This window comes from Phocoena phocoena, chromosome 8 (genome assembly GCF_963924675.1).
Source record: "Phocoena phocoena chromosome 8, mPhoPho1.1, whole genome shotgun sequence".
In the NCBI taxonomy this organism is placed as follows: Eukaryota; Metazoa; Chordata; class Mammalia; order Artiodactyla; family Phocoenidae; genus Phocoena; species Phocoena phocoena.
This window is the reverse complement of record NC_089226.1, coordinates 56295092-56300988: the sequence shown is the minus strand read 5'-3', so window position 1 is coordinate 56300988 and position 5897 is coordinate 56295092.

The window sequence follows — 5897 nt, the reverse complement described above, 5'->3', positions numbered from 1 at the left end:
ATAATCATACCAAGAATAGGAATTTGCCAAATAAGATGTAGCAGTATCAAATATTTTTAAAACCAAAATTTTACGGTATGCAAGACAGCAGTGTGCCAAGAACTAACCCCAGACCCTGGCCTGTTTAATAAACCTCTCTCCTATAAAGCTGACATACTTATGGGATTACTGTTTACATTAATAAGTTTGAAGGGTGGACACTGCTCACCTGCCAAGAAATGATTCTTTCAGGCTTTCCATCTTCAGTTTCGTCTGTGTGGTAGGACAGAGCACAGCACTGCTGGGACACTTTGATTCTCCCCTGGCCTCTGCCACCACCGAGTGGTGTGATCCTGAGCAAGCTGTCCTGTCTAGTTCTCTGTAAAATGAAGCGTCATCTGTGTAACTCTACTGCTCTAAACTCTACCATGCAGATTTTAATTTAATATGTATAATACTGGTTTAAGGAAGAAGTATCACAACTTAATCAGGTATCTTGAAAGCCTTAACTAGCAGGTGATGACTGGAGACAAGAGCATGTCTCACACTTTTCTAGGTCTAGCTAGGGCATCACCTCCTCTAGTCACTCAGGGCCCTCCCTTCACACTGTGGGTTTTCCGCCAGCTAGGGTGACCACACGTCCTGGTTTGTTCCAGACAGTCCTGCTTCATCTGTTATTCTGGCGTAACTAATAATCGTACCCTTACACTATCAAAAGTGTCCCGGTTGGGATGATCAGTGATAGGATTACCCTACCCTTAGCCCTGATCCTGGCAGCTCCTGGCTTGCATGTCTGGCTCCCCCATGTGACTGAGCTCACTGAGGGTACGGGCTCAGTCTTACCTTTGCATCCATGGCATGGGATTCATCTCATTCATCTTTGTATCCATGACCCTAGCCTCATGCCTGAGGCAAAATTTAGATTAAGCACCACAGGCATTCAATACAATATTTGAAATAAGAATGAAAAGCAAATGAGACAAGGAATTAGATTTGCAAATCTCTACATCATGTTAGAATCACGGTTCCACCTTTCACTAGCTGTGTGGCCTTCTAATTGTTAGGTTTTCACCTGAAAAAAATATGGATAATATTACCTTTTTCATAGGGTGGAAAAGTTTAAATGAGATAATTCAGGTAAAGTGCTTGAGCACAGCACTGGAATACAGCGAGCACTCTTCCCTAGCAGCAGCTGCTACCAGACAATGATGAACACTCCTCCTGCTGCCGCAACTCTGCTCTAAGAAACGCAAACCAACACCTAACAAGCATCCAGTAGGCACTCAATAAGTGTGCACTAAACGAATACTTGGTCTTATGCTAGACCAAGCTGGCAGCAGACCAGATTCTTGGATTACAAAATGCATTAATCAAAATTATAATTTAGTGGGACTTCCCTGGCGGTCCAGTGGTTAAGACTCCGTGCTTTCACTGCAGGGGGCACGGGTTTATTCCCTGGCAGGGGAACTAAGATCCCACATGCTGCGGCCAAAAAAAAAAAAGAAAGAAAAAAATTACAATTTATAAGTCAAAAGGTTTGACTCTTCTAAGTCCAGTTTAAATAATAACAAAAGAAAACCACACCTCATATCCACAAGAACAGAACATACAACACAGCAGCACTATCTGGCCATATCCTAGACATGTTAATTAACAGCATTTAAACTTCATCGTTGTTATAACTATGACCTCTTTTAAAAGTTATTTTTCTACAAGCATGCCAACTTGGATATTTTGGTCCATCTCTTCTCTTTTTGAACTGTCAGCCTCTCAAGTTTTATGTGATTAATGTATATAGAGAAAATTAGAAAAGGCTTCAGATTGAGTCAACAGTAGTTTTCTTTATCCCTCAATTACAATATCCTCTTTGCAGTATATCCTTGTTGAACATTTGGAATGAATTAAGACTTTAAACTTCCAGATGTTTAAACTACTACTGTAAATTCAAACTCATTAAAAAGGGCAGATTTACTACCTCTACTTAATTTTGAAGTCTGTTGTTCACCCTGTCCGAATAATTTATGAAACCAAATACAGTGGCAGGTAGTGTATTCTATTTATATAGTATTCACGGGTGAGAAATAAGGGGCATTTTAAAAGGTCTGGAAATTAACTGCCATTTTAGCCAACCTATAGATCACACTTGTTTCTAAGCTAGTAATTGTTTCCTGAAACTGATCTAGTAGAGATTTTTATGCTAATCTGTACTAAAAATTACTTTGCTTTTTCTGGCCACAAAAAGCTGGCTACAGAGGAGCATTTGATTACAGCAAGAAGACAGCTGCAGCCACTCTAGTGAAGTAAATGGACCTGGATCTACAGCCCTTTGTGGTAGTGTCTTGGCAGCCAAACAAAGGTGGCAGCATTTCTACACCTAGTTTGCGAAGTCTCAGAAGTTTCAGGCTTGTTTTTTTGTTTTGCAAGGAACCCACGCTGACTATAATGAGCACATTTTAGAGATGCTGTGCTGAAAGTTGGCAATGCATAAAGCAAGAACATAAAAGCAGCCTATTCCTAAAGCAAATATTTCTCTTACAGACCTTAAGAATGAAGTGGCTTTCATAATCAGTTTTAAGATTGAAGGATTGGATTGAAGTACCTGGCTCTGGCACTCAATAGCTCTAATTCGGGGCAATTCATTTACCACTGTGAGCTTGAACTTCTCAACTGAAAAATGGGGATAATTCTTGCCTGAATTTTTCTTAGAACTTGAATGATACAATCAAGGTGCTTTGTAAGCTCTAGAGTATCGTATAAATATTAATAAACCCTGCAAGTACAATTTTCCTGTTTTATGAATTACTCACTTTAAATAGCACTTAAAAAGTGGCTGTCCCTAATATGAAACAAAAACCAGATCCAACAAAGTTACTGCAGAGGAAATGGCCACAAGAGGAGTGGGCAGTGGGGGGTCTCTTTCAACTCAATCAACTACTATTTACTTCAAGGGGCCATTGTTAAGAATTAAATAAAAATTACATAAAATTACTAATAACGCATTTGTTCTCATCAATTTACAGGTGACAAATCCTATGTCAGGCTTCAGCTTTTTTTCCCCAAAAATGAGAGTGGATATGTCAAAAGCAAAAATTCCTCCAATTATATATATTAAATCTTGAATGTATTTCCTAGTATCTTTTGAAAACTGTTTAGATATGATACAGAAATTTTTAAATATTTATTTATTTGGCTGTGCCGGGTCTTAGTTGCTGCACGCCGGGTCTTCATTGCCATGTGTGAGATCTTTAGTTGTGGCACGTGGAATCTAATTCCCCGACCAGGGATCAAACCCGGGCCCCCTACATTGGGAGGGCAGACTCTTAACCACTGGACCACCAGGGAAGTCCCCAGAATTTTTTTTTAAATCGCACAAGGCTTTTATAGATACCCTAATGTGTTATTTTCTTTTCATTTCAATAATCTGATCCACTTAACTGTAAGGTATGTGTGTTTGTGTGTGTGTGGTTATAAATAAGTACAACTGTAGTCCTATGGGCCAACCCTAGGCTGTAAGCTCTGTAAGAAAGTGCATGTTATTGCCAGCACTTAACCCAGAAAGAAGCCTGGCACACAGTAAGCATTCAACTAATATTTGAGGAATAAACAGTCACTACATCAACCTCTTTCTAACTATCTAATCTTGCAAAAACGATCATCTCTGTTTCATCTATGGGGAGACTACCATTGACTCAATCTATCTTCAAAGACCAGGGTTTGTGAAGATGCTTCTTAACCAATTAGGGTTTTCAAGCTTTCAATAAATTCTCAAATTAACTTTGAGAACATACAGAGATTATAAAAACAAGTGGTGGGCACCTTTAAAGCTTAACCAATGCTTGCAGCATGAATGTTTTGGATAAATTAGTACAGTAGACTGAAAACAGGGCCCTATTTTATAGCTCCGCCCATCAAGACAAGGAGTCTATTATCCTTACCCCTTCTGGGCCAGCCTCCTGACTTGCTTTGACCAAAAGATGTAGTGAAAGTGACGTTCTGTGAGTTCTTGAGCCCAGGCTTTGAAGCTATTGCCTTTGCCTTCTTGGTACTCTGAGACCACCGTGCCATAAGCCCAAGATGAAAGACCACATGACAGGCCCAGCTGTCCCATCTAGGCCCCCAGCCAATCTACCAGCTGAATGCAGAGTCAAGATGAGACCAGCAAAAGAACCACTCAACTAAACCACAAAACTGTAAACTTTTTTTCTAAGCCACTAGGTTTTGAGGCACCAATTAAGTAGTAATAGATAATTGATAATAAATTACCTAACCCTCATAGCACAAGCTTAAGTGTGGTTTTATAGTTGAGGAAATATACCCAGATTATATAACCTGCCAAGGTCACACCACTATTAAGTGTCCTAAGAACTGTATGTAGCTATTAAAAGGCCAGCTCTGTGTCTCTTTTTCTGTCATCCTGCCATCATGAACCCCTCAGTTCTTTCTGTCAAGGACAGAGGCACCTCTCAGAGCTCTGGATATAAGATAAACTCTGTTATCTTTTTTACAGCCTGCATGGGAAATGTGTCCTGATTTGACACATCTGCCAGGTTTGTCCACAACAGGGAAATGCACTGCTATCAGTAAGACCCAGCACTCTGCAAATATACCCCCATCCTGTTTTCTGAAACTCAGATAACACTAACTTATCCCAACATAAAATAATGCAATGACATCTTTGCAATATTCATTCATTTACATTTTAGCCAGCAACAATTATGCAAACACTAACAATTTATATCAGGGGTCATACAGCATATAATACTTAAAACGTTAGATAAATCTTACATTTAATAATTTCACAATTAAAATGGCTTTTTTTATTCCCCCAAGTAGTAAACCATACACCAAAAAGAAAAAAAAAAAAAGACCTGATCTTCAATTGTGAAGGTGAGAAATATTTTTGAAAAGAGAATTTACCACAAGAATCTGTTTTGTCCCCATCAAAAACAATGTACCTGAACTTTAAACAAAATTCACATTTTATTTAGGTTGAAATAAACTATACAAAATTGATTTTCTTCACCAAAAATAACAGCAATATTTTCTATATTATTCCTAGATAAACCACAAAACACTTATTTTTGTAGGTTTTCTAGGTTTTGTTTGTAAATCAAGATGAGGCAGTAGATATAGTCATGGAAAAAGACAGAAGAAAACAGACAAATCAGTTGTCAGTATCCATGGTCTCTGATCCTGTCTTGACCATGAAACAGAAGTGTTCAACATATACCTGTCAAAAAGCTTATGAAGATGTAGGCTCAATAAAGGAATGTAAACAGCAACAATCAGATGTGGAACAACAATGGCAGGCTCTTCCATTCAAACTTTAACTATAACTTGTTCCTTCAACTTCATTTGATAAAGGCAAAATCTACACTGAAATCCCTGTTTGGTGAGCTCACACGTTTCTCTTACAGTCTGATCATTTGAACGGTCCCTTACAGATTTTTAACAGCATACTTAAAGTTCCTACTATTCAAAGGTCAGTCATGAGCTTCACTGTAATGTTTTATAAAATGTATTCCTTCCTCCCATACCTCCTCAAAATTTATTTCTTCAAAGAAATGATAACTAAGTACCTGACAACTGGATCCACAGTGACAAATGTTATATCTAAAATGACTTAACTAATACAATTTCAAAGTGCCATTAGCAGAGATCACACAGAGTGTAACATGGTACTTTCAATGCTATCTTCTGGAAGAACAGTTAGGTCTCCAAAGCGTGGGCCTTCAAATGGGCCATTTAAACAGGCAGATTATCAATGACTAATGTACTCAATGGGAGGCCTACAGGTCAAGATATTCAGTGATTAAGTGGCCTACGTACACCTTACAACTTTTCTGTAAGATATTTTCAAATTTCTTACAGATTTTTTCAAATATCAAATATAAGAGAAAGCCTATGTTAAAAGTCTC